The following is a 16918-nucleotide window of genomic DNA, read 5'->3' as shown; positions in this document are numbered from 1 at the left end:
CCTGTGATATTCTCAACTATTAAATTTGTATAAAGAGGTTAAACACTGGCTTCACTGCAGAATGGTATCTAATTTTGACTTACTGTGTTTTGATGTAGAAACACTGATTTTTACATTGTTCTCTTTTTTATTTTTCATGTTAAAAGTATGTTTCTGCTGGACAATTTGTTACTTGGGCTCTCTCTATATGAAATATTCTGAGATGAAATCCATCCCCCACAGTGCTTTACAGAGGCAAAACAATTCTCACATAGTCTACTGAAATCTTGTGGAGACAGTACCCTTGGTGACATGGAGGATTAAGTGCTGCTCTGTTTTGCAGCTCTTAACATAACTGTTAAAACTTCTGAGCCTAAAGTCAGGACTTAAGAGGGAAGTTGGATGAAAGGTAAAGATTCTAGCCTGGACTTCAGAATATCAAGTTCAGTTCCTTTCTGCCCACAAAGAAGTCCTATTTGACATTGAATAACTCTTAAATCCTTGAAGAATGCAGTGCCAACATCTAGGCATCTCAGCCTGTGCTGAGGATATGTACTTTAATCCCTCTGTTCCTGAGTTTTCCATTTGTAAAATGGAAAGAGTAATGCTCTACTTGCAAGGATAAATATATTATCTGTTACTGCATTATGGGGGTAGGACATGAGCAAAGAAGTACCTAGAATTGATATCTAAATCAATACCTTTGGAGGAGTGGTAATGGAGGGAAGCTCTATACTGTAGAGCACAGTGATTGTACATCTATATGCTTACTCTAATCATTCTTCCTAAAAATACAAGTGATATGGAGCAGAGGGAAAAAAATGAGTTATTTTGTGCTGTAGGATTTTTGTGAGAGTATACACATTCATAGTTCACTGAAATTCAGTGGGAAATAAATTCTGTTATTATCTTTTGAAAATTCTCTGAACATATAAAGAATCAGCAAAAAGCTGGTAAACAGAATAGTTTTTAATGCATTCTTATAAATTTCACTTTTTCATGGTGAATCAAAAGCTTATTTATTGTAATCAGTAAAATGAAAACTTGGTGAGATCTATATTGGGATACTGATGGCTACTTATGTAACTGTGCATTCAGTCTAATGTGTTACAAAAGGTTTTCTCATTGTGGTAATTTCTGTTTAAGATTGCCCTGTTTCTCTTTCTGTTTTTATATTCCACCCAATCTTCAATTTCACTGCACGATGTTAGATGGCTACCAAATTCAGAATGGTTTAACCTTATGCATGGTTAATGCCAGTTCTTCATCTCTAAGATGCCATGAATCAGTTTGTGTTTGGTAATGGTGTCATTTTCCAGGTTATTTCTCATGTGAGGTGTGTGCTTTCCAGGCTCCCATTAATGTGCAAGATGTCTGTTTTCTTTCTTCAGTCAATGCTCTCATTGCAAAAACATCTGGACTGGTCCACTGGTTCAGCTTCCAGCTAGAAGCACTGGAAGCATGACTGTCAGACCTGTCATAAACTGGAAATGCTCCTGTCTTTATGTTGACATTGGCACTGAAACTGCTGCACTGAAACAATAAAAACTGGACTTAAAGGAAACAGGAAGTAAAACACAGTATTAGAGCAAAATGAGAAAAGCTCGTTTCTAAGAAACAGAGAATTTGCTATAAAATGTCTACAGTTGTGGGGCTTTGGGGCGAAGAAAGCCCTGTATGAAGCTATATGCTCTCTGAGTGCAAAGCTTTGCCAACCTTGGCAGACAGCAGAATGTCAAAATGTGTGGTGAGTTTCCTTTCTCTAAAAGCCAAACCACTGTGTTACTAAACATTGAATTTCCATGACGGGGCCTTGACTGCTCTGTACCTCCTTTCTTACCTCTTGTCTTGTCATTTTTGGATCAGGAAGTATCTTTCCTTTTTACACCTTTCTGATGCCTAACTCCTTCTGGGTAGTATTAGAAACAAAAAAATTATTGGGAAATAAAAGAAGAAAAAAGCTCCTGTTGTTGTAGTGGCAGTATCAGTTGAGGAATGTTAACTGATACTCCCTTAGTGCGACTCAATAAAATAAAACAAACAGTGTTCTGACAAATACACAGAAGCAAGTTTGAACAGTTTTCCTTGTGGACTCTTAGCGTATATTCTTTTGCAGAAAAAACAAGACAAGCATGGCTGAAATCTTTTCAAACCTATTCAAAGGGGAATATAAATCTCCAGGAAGCACAATAAACAGAGACTTTGATTTCCTTTTCCTTCCTTATATAGACAACCCAAGAATTGCTGCAGAAAATGAGGAAACCAGAATCCAGACAGGAAGCAATATACAGAATCTGAAGTACTGCAGGTCTTTTAAGCATTAGATAACCATATGGCTCTACAGAAACCATAGAATAACAGACATCCTAATTATAGATCAGTGATGAAAGTAAGCTTAACCTTAACCCCATTAAAACAGCAGCTGAGGAGATCTCATCACAGTGGAAAAATGCAGTAGGGTGAAAAGGATGTCCTAAGAATGATACCTAAAGAACCATGGTAACAATCTGTATATGGTCTTACAACAGTTGTCCTAACTTGATTTGCTTTCAACATGCATTAGCTTTGTTGCAACTCTTGTCATAGTAATGAAGATCCTGGTTCTTTGCCTTGGAAAGCATTCTTCAAAGAGTTGCGAAATTTGCTACCTGCTGTTCATGACAATTCCCTTAATTCTGCTGATGTATCCTTTTGGTTTTGTTTGGTTGTTTTTCTTCAGTTATGGTATTAGACAGCTCATTGAAATGACAGATATTCAAAGTTTAAGTTGTGCATATCTTTATGCATGAGGCAATTCCCTTCCTTCTAGGCTATTTCCTGGGACTAGCCACCATTTCTGTGTCTGCAGTTACTGAGCTCCTGGTGTCCTCTCTTCTGACAGTATTCCAATACTGTAGCTGATCATTGCTTGACAGGGCTGAAGATCTTATGTTTCAGAGGAACTGGGGAAATGTACTCGTGGAGACTATTATTTTTCAGTGTCTTCCACTTCTTGACTATGACTCTTCACCAATCCAGTTCTGCATTGACTTTATCTAAGGGAAAACCTTTTAGCCTACAATACAGACTAAAGTTATACGAGAAGTTTTTGGCATATATAGAAATACTCCTAATCTTTTCAGTAGAAAAGTCTTAACGTTTTAGCCAAAAAGTAATAACTCATGTTAGGGATCTTATTTTGTTCATTTCATGAAAATTTTGTTTTTTTTTTTTTTTTTTTAAGAAATCTAGACAATGGATGAATTTATCTGCTAGTGTAAATCTGCTAGATGGAAGTCCATATAGTTATCCCAGTTTATATTAATAAAAAAATGCAAACCACCATGCTTTCAAAAAAAGTCCTGTGGCTCTGACTGTTTATAAATGTAACTTGTGCCTTGCAAACATTACTGTCATGTTCATTACACTTTTTTTTTGCATTCTGTGTTATGAGTAAGCAGTATAGATATTACCAGCTATCATATGCTCTTACCATACTCATAATCTGTGTGTTTTTCTAAAAAGCTTGATTTTTTCTGATTTAATTCTTGTCAGTATTCAACAGACCATCTAGTAATATTGGTGAAGTAAAAACTGGAGTTGTCCTGATGTTTGGATCTAGATCAGGTCCACAATAAATTGTTATTCATGTTGTATTATAGAATAAGTCAATACTTCAAATTGGACTGGATTAATTACCGAAGCAGTTTTAGATTTTGGCAGCAAAATACCTAGAAAAAAATATCTGAAAATCTTTTGTGTATACTATCTAGTATCACTGGTCATAAAATATATAGGTTTACTTGTCGTGAAGTTAAAAAAGAAAAGAGAGATTTTAAGGAAATCAGTTTCTTCTCTAATGAAATCCTGTTGTGAAATAGTTTCAAGTTTTGAAGTAAGATTCAAGTTTGATTAGCTAATGACCTTTTGAGTTGGTTTGCTGGAAAAAGAAGTAGGTCAGAGTATCTGAGTGATGTCGTAACAGATCTCTGATATCAGAGAGAGCTATTTGGCCTTGTAAACTATGTTATCACACTTATGTGAGCTAACACCTAAAGTCATACTAAGTGGGTGTTTCAGTGTTTAGACCTCTGCCATGAACACAGACTAGCCTTCAACTCTGGTGCAAGATATCAAAGATATCTTCCAGACTGTATTTGTGTGCCAAAATATAAAATTAATAACTAGTTCCCAGGAACTAGGGAAGTTATTGAAGGTAATATAGTACTAGATTGCTGCCTACTGGAATCTAACAGAAGGTGGGGTCTTGCACAGGGTTTTCCTCCAGGAATTTTCCATCCAATATACCTATCAAGTGAATCCTCACTTTGAGAGAAAACAAGAAAATAGCTCTTTTAATACTTTCATGCTTCTTGAAGTCAAACAAAAGAAGTTAACGAAAATTAAAGGGCTAATATTCTCTGATCAGCATCACATGGTGACATGATGTATTTCAGCAGGATCACACTTGACCTTTAAAGAACTCTATAAACAGTGCCTGAAAAATGTTAGCGGATGTTCTGTAACAGAAAAAGCAAAGTTCATTAAAGGCTTGTACTTTTTGGACATAGAAAACAAGTGAGCAACTGGTTGCCTGGGAAGGCCACCCAAACCTGAATCTGTCCAGGTTTCAGAAACCTTACGTGAGTCTGTGCAATGGTAATGTTGAAGTGAATTGCTGCTTCTTTTTCTTTCTATTTGTTTTTTAAATAATTTTTATAGTGAAATTAATATTGTGAGCCTGACTAAGATGTAGTTATCATAAGGGCCACTAATGGGCCTGATGGCCCTGGCATCCACACCTGGGACCTCTATCCATGCCCACTGTCTGTGGGCCCAGGGGATCCATTTCAGGCTCTGCATTTAGTGTGAGGGCTACTGAATTAGGAATCTCATTTTAGGAGGACCCTAACCTATTATATGGAATAAAGTTAAATTAAATGAAAATATCCATCCATCTTCAAAACAATTGTCTTTGATTAATGTTTGGGAATTTGTGAAGTTTTTTATCATTCCAGCTTCATAGAATCATAGAATCATAGAATATCTCAAGTTGGAAGGGACCTATAAGGATCACGGAGTCCTTGATCCTCTCAGGACTACCTAAAACATAGAACAGAGCTTCACTATGCTCAGCTATACTACTGCAATTCACACACTGTATCTGTATCAGGTTCGGCTTCCAGCGTTCTTTGCTCACTCGTAGATGACACATGTTTCTGGTCAGATGATCATTGACTTTTCTCAAGTGAACAATGAGGGTATTTTGAAAGATATCACAAAGTGTTGCCTGAATTTCATTGGGAGTTTTTCATTAAGTACTCCAACTCAAAGTAAAGATGTCATCATCAGCTGCCTGTGCACTACTATCCACGTTTTCTCCATGGCAATCTCGTTTTCCTTATATCAGAGGGTCTTTGCAACTTCACACAAAGCATTTGGGGGTATGCTATAAATATTAATTACTCTTTGATTACCTTATTTCATTACCCATACCACTGGATCAAAGCTCAATGCAAAACTTAGGAGCAAAGTGCCCCACAACAGCTGCATACAAAGAAGGCTATGTGTTTCCAAAACAGTGAGAAATGAGCAAGCAGCAAGAAATAAGAATTTTGTACTAGATTTCTCTGGAGTTGTATCATGTGTTGGCAACTTTTTTAAAAATCAGGAAAGATTGTCTTGCATCAGGTGTCCTCATCATGAGAACAGATTTTAAATATCCTAGCTCCTGATAATCATTCTGACCACTACATGAGACTTCCTTTGGAAATTTTCCAGCTGAAATAAAACTGGAAGTTATTTCAATATTGCCAGACATATTCAAGAGCTTTTATTCAATCTCTCAATAAAAACGGAAGACAAAAATAAACCCTCAACCCCATTGACTCATTACCATTTTTATCAATGTATGCATCAGTACAAGGTATTGATTCGATCTTTCCCATTTGCTTCATATGCAGTTGCCATCAAGAGACCCTTATCTAGAGTGTGAAGATGGGTTGAACAAACTCTTTCACTTCCCAGACTAATTCATTGAGTGAAGTTAGACACTACTACAGCTTACCGTCTTTACTAATTAGACTAAGATTGGAGTCCATTTGATTTTCCTTAAATTCATGAGATGTCATGAGGTTCTAAGATATTTCAAAATATTTCAACACTGATTTCTTCCCAAATAGGGACTGTGAGTTGAAATTTTGAATATTTATAAAAAAGTTGTTCAAATACCAACTAAGAAATATCACAATAAATACTTAAGAAGTAGAAAGGAACAGAACTACTATTTCAAGGAATTATTTATATGTTCCTGGTTATGTGTCAGGTATAGTTCTTCTCTCTGCAGCCCTTTTATATAGTATTATATTTTCCTATCCCAGTAAGGACTGTTTCCTTAAGTGTACTGCACTGTACTGCGTGCTTTTTGGCATATGGGTTTTGATTTGTTGTTTAAACTTTACTACATTTTGTTCATTATACTGCTAATATTATGAAACACATCATTATATTCATACTGAGTGTCATAGCTCTGCAAGATCAAATCTCACCAGTCTTGTGTGTCTGAAAATCAGTTTTGACTGAAGCCAACATGAAGAGTATTTCTCCTACCTCCCTGACTGCCACAAAAGATGGTAATATGGTTCTGCTCTTTTTTCCATTCTTTCATCTGTGGGAGAAAATTCACGTTTGGTTTCTACATTTGCTTGCTGGATTCTTCTCTGTGGCATACAGCTCGGGAAGTGTCACTTCCATGTATCTTTGGATTCCTGTCTGTTTGAAAAAAACCAAACAAAGCATCTTCTTAATCTTCAGCATTGCTGAATTTCACCTCTATACAGGGTTTTCCTTAATTGACACATAAATATTTATGTATAATTTTAATGAATACTGAAGTGAACACGTAAACTTTTCATAATATTGTTATGAAGGAAAGTATTGGTATAACACTAGTTTGTTTTCTGTTGAACACACTTGAAGGATTTATTATAATTATTGTATTTTAATTATTTACTTTTTGAATAGTACCTTTAAAAAACACAACTTTCTGTCCATTCTGCATCCATTATCATTCCAGTATATAATCATGCTGCCAGTGAGTTGTGAGAGTTGTTACTCAGAACCGTGTTAATAGGTTACCATGTTAATGTTGCCAACATATTGTTTATTGTTACATTAAAGAGGAGCTAGTGCTCCTATGCTTTCTGTACTTATCTGTTAGACTGTCAATATTTTTTTTTTTTTGCAACAATATGAATTTTATGAAAAATGCTACCTTTAGTGGTTATACCTATATCAAGCAGATGCAGCTCATGTTTCCTGAACTAGCTTTGCATTATCTGCTGGAACAAACGTGTTTCTTACAGGCCAAGCTTAGGTTTATGCTCTTGCTGGCTCACACACGTATATATCAGCAGAACTGATACCCAACCACTCATGAAGGTGTGCCTGTCTGGCCTTTGGGCATCTTTCAGGAACATTTCAGAGCCTTTAAGGGTCCTTCTCCACCATATGACTGACTAGCAACACATGCAAAGAGTGGGCCACTGGAAAAACACCAGAGTTTAACTTGAGAATCCTCTAACAACACTACAAACTGAGGTAATGATTTCTATGAACTGGCCTATGTATCTGAAAGAGGGATGGATTCACTATTTTATATCTAGCATCAGCTTATCATTGAGAGTGAAATTATTAAACTACTTGAAAAATCTTGAATTTGAATAGTAATACTTCTGTGGAGGTTTTTTTTGAGGGATTGGAGGGGTTCTTCCATTTCACTGCAGTTTGCAGTCCTGAAGTTTTCTGTTAGGAGGAAATGACAGCAGAAACTCACAGCCAAACTGAGTAATAACTCTGAGAAAAAGGAATAAACACATGGATAAAGGGAGTAAAAGAAAAATACAGTCCCTCCTTCAAACAAGTAAAAGGCTGACAGTCTTGTATATATCAAAAGCAAATATAGTATCAGATAGAAAGAGATGGAAAAATCAAAGGAGAAAGCTCACGTGGCATTTCAACTTGTCTGCTTCCATCAACTAGAAACCATCTCAGATTTCAATCTCCATCCCAGGAAATCTTTCTAGAGAGCTGGAAGGTTCGTTCCTCTTCCCTGTGGTTAAACCTTAAGAAGGAGCATGAACAGATCAAAATGTGGAGAGATCACGGCACATGTCCCTTTTGGGTCAGTTCTTCCTCCTGCCTGTGCAGGTGGATGGCTGCTGTTTGCTTTGCACTGTAAGCTGGCAGAATGAGTGCCAGTGTAGAAGGAGCTGAACCTTCTAAGTTGGCCATCAGATGGAGAGAGAAATCTTAGCAGGCTTCATTTGCATCTGTGTCCCTGTTGCTTAGCCCAGCCTATAGGAAGCATGCAAGTGCTGGAACAGAAGGGTAGGATGTAAACCTTTCTGTGTATAGTGTGTTAGAGTGAACCTTGTCTAACCTGAAGCACATGGCTTGGCCATACATCTTTTACAGGGTGGGGTCCTGAGAAACAAGACTTTTTATATGTAGCAATAATTTTAAGTTGTCTTTCTCGAGCCATATGTAAGCATTACTTTATGATGAGAATGCAAGCTATTTCAAATGTTATTTGTGTTCAAATGTTAAATGTTGCAATTGAGTTTACGTTTTGACATTCTTTCAAGCAATACTGAACAGGTCATTGTGCAGGCAAGTCTAGAGAAAATATGTTGTCTAACCAGAACAGACTCTCCTTCTGCAAACAAATCCTGGAGTCATGATTATTTGCTGTGCTTCAGCTTTCAGTAAACTGCATGAGTTGAAGGTTCTCATCCCTACTCAGGGTTACAGCCAATAAGTAAAGAATAGTCATCTGAAGATGCACATCAATATATCCATCCCATAATTAATAACATTCAGATGACCTCACTCACTTCCTTTAATGACTGATTTAACATTACAAGCACTTGCAACTATTTAGAATTTGAAATATGTTAATGTTCTGAACATTTGGTGGGAGAAGAACATCTGAATAATTTACCATAAATATTTTTCAAACATTTTATTGTTATGTGGCGTGGCCCATTTGCTTCATCATATTGCCTAAAACTGCAGCTGCAAACCACAAAAAAAGAGGATTAAAACAAGAGTAACACATTTCTGAATTTGCATATAATCTGTTTCATTTGCTGTCAAACTCCATGCAGCTGATATGTCTTTTTGGAAAGGCATACAGTTTCCTTTTAAACTAACATGCAGACTAAAACATTAGAAGTTATTTATTTAGTAATTTATATTGGTACCCAGACACTACAGTACTATATGTCTGAAAAACAAACAATCAGTAAACTACTGATAAAACCTGTAGACCCTTCTGCATGTTAAATCTTATTTCCCATTTCCCATGAGTGCAAAGCTAAATTAAAAGTTTTTCAAATCAGATACATTTTTACCCTTTAGAATGTTACTCTGATGGGCTACTGACAGAAGTCTTGGCCTGTCATGAAACATGCTTAATCATAGACCTGGAAAATTCAAGTCCAGTGTCACAAGGGTGAAATGATAGCTCTAAATTTTATGATAGAAGATAGAAAAGGAATTCCATAAATAGATTTTTTTTAACAAATGAAAGAATAAGAAAGTACAAATTCACAAAAGGGGAAAATAGCTACACACTTCAGACACACAAAATGGAAGATACCTCTATAGCTTTTGACACTCTGAAGGTAATCTGGTACTTATAGAATGTAACATTCCACCTCACTGCAAAATGTCAACATAAGAAAATTGAGTCATACAAATTTTTTCAGTAATTCCTCACAGTCATTCAGTTCATTCACTCAACACCTATAGCTCCTTAAAGAAAGGAAAACAGTGTCTATAGGTCCTTAAAGAAATGAAAACAATATATAGTGAATTGATATTCTGGAAAAAGATGAACTTTAGTATGTTTTGGTAAAAGAATACTGCAGCTTCTTTCAGGGAAAATTTATGGCACAGACACACAGAATCATTAGAGTATGCTAAGGGTGAGGGTGGAAGCCTGCTTCATAGTAATTTTGTTTGCAGGAATATTTCTGTTTTAAATGGTACCCAGGTGCTTAAAATTGAGAATATACTGACAAGTGATAATCTGTATAATAGAAATTGAGTGTTTTAATGTGCTCTCTTAATTTTCTAGCACTTCTGCATATACTGTGCTGTCTTTAGTTAATGAATGGGTGCATGAGGGAGTGTTGGACAGATGAGGGGAGGCAGTGAAAATCTCTGTCATTTCTGAATGTTTTAGAACCATTTTAGGTGTCCAGTCTGTCCTGTTACATACCAGGCCATAAGATTCCATTCATTGATTGTGTCCAGACCAACAATATACAGTGAACGAGAATATTTTTCTTGTTTCCTGGTATTTTTCAGAAAACAATCCAACTTTGGTTGAAAGTCTTCATCTATAGCAAATGTGTTATGGTCAGTTAATAATCTCTTCCAGGATTTAGAATGGAATTTCAATTCCTTTTTGAAATCTAATGATTTCAACTACTCATTATTGAAATGTTTTTGGTGTTTGTCAGGTAAGAGAGTCCTCACATATTAATGTAGTCATCAGAATGCTGGATCTGCCATGTTAAAGGTGTATTTCCCTAAAGACTTTCCCTGATGGAGCAGGCCAGTGCTAGTGTGGATTCAGACCTAGAATGATGTAACAATGTTGGAAGATGAAAAAGAGAAGAGAGTTCTGAACTTTGCCTCCTGATACTCGCGTTCCAGATGATGAAATAATAACAGAAAACAAAACCAGAATTTTGCCTCTTTAAGGAGGGACTAGATTTTAAGGACTTGACCATCATAAAATGCAGTCTTGTTTCTCTTTACATTTTTGACAGCAACAGTGTGTTTTTTTGGTTTTCACTCATGGGTGAATATGCGGGTCTATCATGCATCACAAGTATGTTGATTTTCCACACAAAATAAACATACTTTTGTTTACATAGGCACAAATGCAAATAGAATTGAAATTGAGTATCAGAATCTAGCAGAGAATTAGGACATTGTGGGCAGGAAAGAAAAGGATGTTCCATGATTCTCTGTTTAGGTAGATCTATGAAGTGAGAGCTCTACTTTGGCAAAAAAAAAAACAGAAACCAGGAAATTTCATCTTTTATCTATGAAAATTGCCTGACTGGAGCATTTTCTTTCCAGTAGATAAAACCAAACTAACTGTAATCAGCCAAATTTGGGTGCTCTGTCACAATGAGATAAGATGCCAGGACTGAAGGTAAGATTTAAAAGTTCTTTTTTTTTATAGACTTTGTCTTGTAAATTATTCAAAAGGGTTAATTTCCATTTTGAGCCATTTTCTTTTTCTACTTTTTTGTTTTGTCATATCCAGGTGTATTTTACAGATTCTTACAAAAGAGAAAGACAATCAATTATTCTCTCATCATCATCATTCTGTTCTCTCATCTATCATCAGATAGCTGATCTCTCAATATAAAACATTGCACAGAACACAAGTAAACTACATAGGAAACAGGAACTTCTTCATAATGGTTTAGGTGAAGTTGCAAATTGAATGAGAAATCTAACTGCATGATTATATTCAGCTGCTAAGCAAACAGACTTCAAGTCCCTTTGAATTGTGTTTGGAAACTCCCTGAACTTGTTTCCCAAGTCCCAAAACAAAGATGTATGGTATATATTCTAACAGTGCGATTTTGCTGGCAAGAAAAACATCATAAATGTTAAAAAAAGACAGGAGTTATACTAATCATGAAGTTCCTGTATACAGTGAATCCAAGATCACTGGAGGTACTTTCAGCTTACTTTTCTCTGTGCTGAAGGTACATAATGAAACATACAGAAAAAATAATCCCTCTTTAATCACTGAATTGCAATTATACATATGAAAAGTACCAAGCGTTATCACCATAGGAGAGTCTTGGATTTGCCTACTAGATGATATAGCTCTAGCAGTGTAAACTCCTTACTTTAAACAGCAAATGTACTTGGATCTAACCAGTTGGAGCATCTCTTTGGGAAGGAATATCTATTTGGCTCTTGCACTTCTGAGACACTTGTTACAAATCTAAAAACTATTCACAGACTATAAATTTTCTACTCTGGAGCAGATATTTCTTTAAAATCTTAAATAATATTGATCTGAAAAATAAGGGAGATCCATGCTTAAGTCTGTCATCTCATCCTTGTACTGTTATATTTTGTAGAAGAATTAGTAGTATTTGAGAATGTCTATCTATGATGCTAAGCATATCTTAGAGATATATCATGCAGAAATATTCCTGAAAGCCAAGAATAGTCCACAGGAAATTTTATTGGGCGCTTGCAGTAGACTCAAGGCTCTTTGAAGATTCCATGTTTAGAGTTATGAGAGTGTATGAGAGGATAGTTTCTGAAGTATCTGAATGTCACATCAAGCAAATATTTAAATGTGAGATTTTCCCCTTTCCTTTAGTAAGTGTTTTAAACAGCAATTCGGGATTAAAAAAAGAAAACATAGCTCAGCCTGCATCAACTAATTACTTTTATTGACATGTTCTGTATGAACATACTCTGATCTGACTCCACCATTTTCCCTGTGTAGCAATTTTTATTGTGTCCAAAATGTCAGGGAAACATTTCCCCTGAATGTTTGTTTCATTTTCTTATGTGTATGTGGATAAGAGCTTCTAAAGTGAGCTCAAAGAATTATTATCTAGAACTGCTTCAGATTTTCTGAAGTTGTGATAGTGGTTCTAGTTAAAAGAAACAATTTTCAGTTGTCATCGGCATTTTCTTGGGAAAAAAAAAGGTGTTTATTTTCAAGTTGAGAATTTCCATGTTTGCTGTCTGGTTAAAATAGAATTTTCTGGAAAATATGAGCTTTCATAAATGAACATAGTACCCCATTTACCATTATAATTTGTGCTGGTAAATGTTTCCCACTACTTTTGTTGTTCAGCCAGAAAGCTGCATTTCTTCATCCATCATGAGGACAGAGATGAGTTTAGGTCAAAAGGCGTGTGCAAAGTGTTTCTCAGCTGTTGTTTAAGCAAACTTTAACTATTTCTGCAGCTGATTTAGAATTCTTTTATCCATCCCATTCACTATAAATATAGTGAAGATGTAACCATGATCAAAGCTGAAAGCAAAATATAGTGACCTCAGTTACCTCTGTGCTTAAATAATGATGAGGGCAGGAAAGGAATGAATGCGGGAACAATGAATTAAAGTATAAAGAACTTGATTCTTCACTTACTCATACCAGTTTGTTCCAGTCGAATCCACCTAATTCAGTAAATTTACTTCTGATTTATAATGCTGTGTGAGAGAGCAAAAGCAAGCTTCATATAATTGCAAAGAAAAGTAAAAAGACACGATTAATGTTCTGCATTTCTCATGGACCACAAATAAGTTAGATTAAATACATTACAATAGATTGGACCAAGGAAATGTTTGGATAAAAGGCTTATTTCAGGACACCTAGTCTTTATAGAATAATTTGTGGTTAAGTAAAAAACACTCTTGCACAAGCACTGAGCCTATTTGTTGTCCACTGCAGTGCTCATGGCCTTTTACTGTCAGAAATGGAACAGTCCAGCACTGTCTTCCATTTTCCATGTAGTTTTTCACTCATAAAGTTGATTTGTTTATGTTACTGTTTTTCAGCCAAGAGGCAAAATTTTCATGTGTTGGAAATGCACTTTTTATAACTTTAAGGTGTCTGGCAATAAATACTGTGGAAAGAGGTTGAATAAAAGACACGGTGACCTTATGAAAAAGATAAAAACAAACAACAGAAGCTTGAAAAGATCAGAAACACATTTGAAACTGATCAGGCTCTATTATAGAAATAAATTATATGACATCAGGTATTTTCTAATGAAGTTGACTTTTTTATACCATACATGAGCTATTCTGATATTATGGAGAGAGATAAGGGCTCACAGTATACTATTCAGCTCATTTAGTGCCATTCAGTTACTGGCATGGTTCTTTTTGTTTAGTTTCCTCCTTCCCTCCCTTTTCTAGATGGAGTACATTCCTCTTCCTTCAGTGTTAACAGTTTTTTCTAAACCCATTTTCCCTTCTTGTTCAAGATCTTCTCCTTTATATTCATGTGACTTCTAGACCAAGACTCCTGCAAAAACTATGTTTATGCCTTGCAGAAATCACTTTATAACACATGTCTAACAGAAGCATCAGAATTATGAGCCAAGTGCTTCAAAATTTAGAATGAATTAGATTTTTATATTTTAAAAGTGAAAAATATTTTTTTGTTGCTATTGTTGTTGTTGTGCTTTACTGGGGGCTGGGAAAGTCATCTTTGCAAACACTTCTTTTTCAAGTAAGAGCATCAAAAATAAAAACTGAGCTCAGATAATCTCATGAGTTCAGAACCTGAAGTGTTAAAAAGAAAAACATCTGAATATTTCTAAATGTAGTAAGTAGGCAATACTACATTAAATCTGTCTTGAATTAGCTTTTTTATTTCTTATTAGATTCTATAAAGATTTGTATTATTTATATTTTAAATAGTTTGCATATCAAATCTAATCAAAATGGTAGAAAAAAAAAAGAACAAGGGGAAAACATATTTTCCAAATGTCAGGTTCTTAAATACAGAAGAGGCACTAAACAGTTTCAGAACACAGTGAAAGAGAAAATGTGGGTCTTAATTCTTATTTATTCGCACTGGTTATAGAGATTAAACAGTAATATTTTAAATGGTAGTGATTGGACTCATTGGCTTTTCCACATATTAAAGTTAGGCATCTACTTAAAATTATTCATGTGAGCCACCTGTCTAGTCAGCCAATATGTAGGATTGTGATATGATATCTATAATCTGAGTAAAAATAACATTGTGTTAATCTGTCAAGCACCCACAAGACGCTTTTGAACTATGATGGTAACTACAATATTATTAAAATAAAATACAGTAAATGGAAAGTAGTGAGGAAAAGTTTGTGTTGTAGATATTTTATAAAAAATTGTCTTCTTTCCTTGTGCAGGTTCAAAATACAGAGAAAAGTTTTGAATATGCCACATATGTCTTGAACAATGACCACAACATCCTGCTTTGTTAAGTTTTATGTAAAATAGGACAATTTTTGTCTTAGCCAGTTCATAGTTCTTTTAGGCTCTGAATAAGCAAAATGTTTAAGAGCTGCTCGTACATTCTTAAAGTTCTTGAGGCACACTACATTCCTCAGAATTAATAGTGACTGAAAGAAGAGGAAGTGGGAGAAACTGAAATTTTGACTATGATCACTGTTAAATGTCCACAGTTCTTGGAGATGTTCTTCATACTGTTGTAAACTTGGAGCCAAAGGTACTTGTGCCATAACCCTGCCTCAATCTGGCATTACATACGTTAGAAACTCTCCCAGGAAACATAAAATTCAAGCTGTCTCTGTGAGATAGCTTATCTTTTGGAAAGATGTTTAGTCTTGAGGAAAAGCTTTCAGCTTATAAAGAAATCATGCTTTCCTATCTAAGCCATTCCAAAGGATAAATACCACTGGGACTTTCGAAAAAGGAACACTTTATTTTGAATTTGTTTAGCTTCAACATACGCTTCCAATATACCTTTTCCTACAAGATCAAAGCTGGTTGCTGTCAGAGATCTTCTGGTATATATTCTTGGGAGTTCTTTACAAAACTTTGCAAATTTGAGTGGAAATAAAAGAATTTATGTTTATTTTCAGGAAGTGCTGATATTGGCTCTGTCTAGACTGTGAAGCAAGTACTTTCTGCACTTAGGCCATGTTCCAAATACAAATAGAAAATGAAAGTTGGGTGCATAAATAAAGATAAACCTACAGTGTGCTTCAATATGTCCCCCAGACTAGATCAATCAAAACTAAGACTTCTGGGCACACTGCAAAGCCTACTTACCCTGTGGAATGGTTGCAATCAATAAACCCTAAGCTTTGTATTTGGTATTCACTGGCGAGGAACAGTTTAAGAATGCTAATTTCTTCCTTCATGGAATATTAGAGTTGCATGGTGAAAAAAGCCACTGGGATGTTTACTTCTGCCATCTTTCAGCTTTGTTTCAGTCATAGTGCTGATGCTTTTGTTTTCATTATTGAAGTGTTCCAGCTCATATATACTATGTATCTACTAATCCTAGTTTCTGAACAGAACTGACGTCTGCTTTTTATATTCAGTATCTCTTACGGTGTCTAGACTGTAGGCAGACTTACAGTCTTCAAAGCATCTGTAAAGTCAGCTTAAGTTCTCTAGCTATATCTGTTCATGGAAGATTTTGATATGACATTGTAATTTTAAGGGATTTGATACCATCATAATTTCAAGATACATAATCATGATAAATCATGAAAAAAGGTTTTCTGGAATAAAAGATATAAATTAAATATTTTACCAGAGGGAATACAGCTTTAAGATATAGGTAGATGAAACAATAGTTTTGCCTGAAGACTGGAAGAAGAGAGACATAAATCAAAAAATCTAGAATACTAAACAGGGTCTGTCTCTATATATTCTCTTAAATCCTGATGTAGTTTTCCATGAAAGTTTCAAAATATGTTCAGAAGTAGTACCCAGTCCAAAAAAGTTACATCTTCTTTTTCTGAAAATCAGTCCATTACTTCAGTGAAAGAAAGAATAATTTAACAACTTAACTTTAAATACAGGGTGGGTTTTTTGTTCAGTTGGTTGGTATTGGTAGTATTTGAATATTTTTTCTTATTCTGAGGCAATATCAATACTCTAAGCCTGAGCATCCAAACCCTATGTGGCATGAAAGCTGAATTCTGTGATAACCAGAGTATTTCACAGCTCCTGAGGATGTTAGTGGTCTAAATCATTCACTTACTTATCCATCAATAATCAGTTACAATTTTATCCAAAAAAGACCTGTTTTGTAAAGAAGGTACAGAAACAAAACTGATTTTAGTTGTCAATAACTATCAAGACAAATCTACAGCGTAAGTTTATTCTTTCTATATTCTTCTCTGTTGCTGGAAAAGTAAGAAAA

Source organism: Tyto alba, unplaced genomic scaffold (genome assembly GCF_018691265.1).
Source record: "Tyto alba isolate M040663 unplaced genomic scaffold, T.alba_DEE_v4.0 Super-Scaffold_6, whole genome shotgun sequence".
In the NCBI taxonomy this organism is placed as follows: Eukaryota; Metazoa; Chordata; class Aves; order Strigiformes; family Tytonidae; genus Tyto; species Tyto alba.
The sequence above is the reverse complement of the archived record's forward strand: the minus strand, read 5'-3'. Positions refer to the sequence as shown.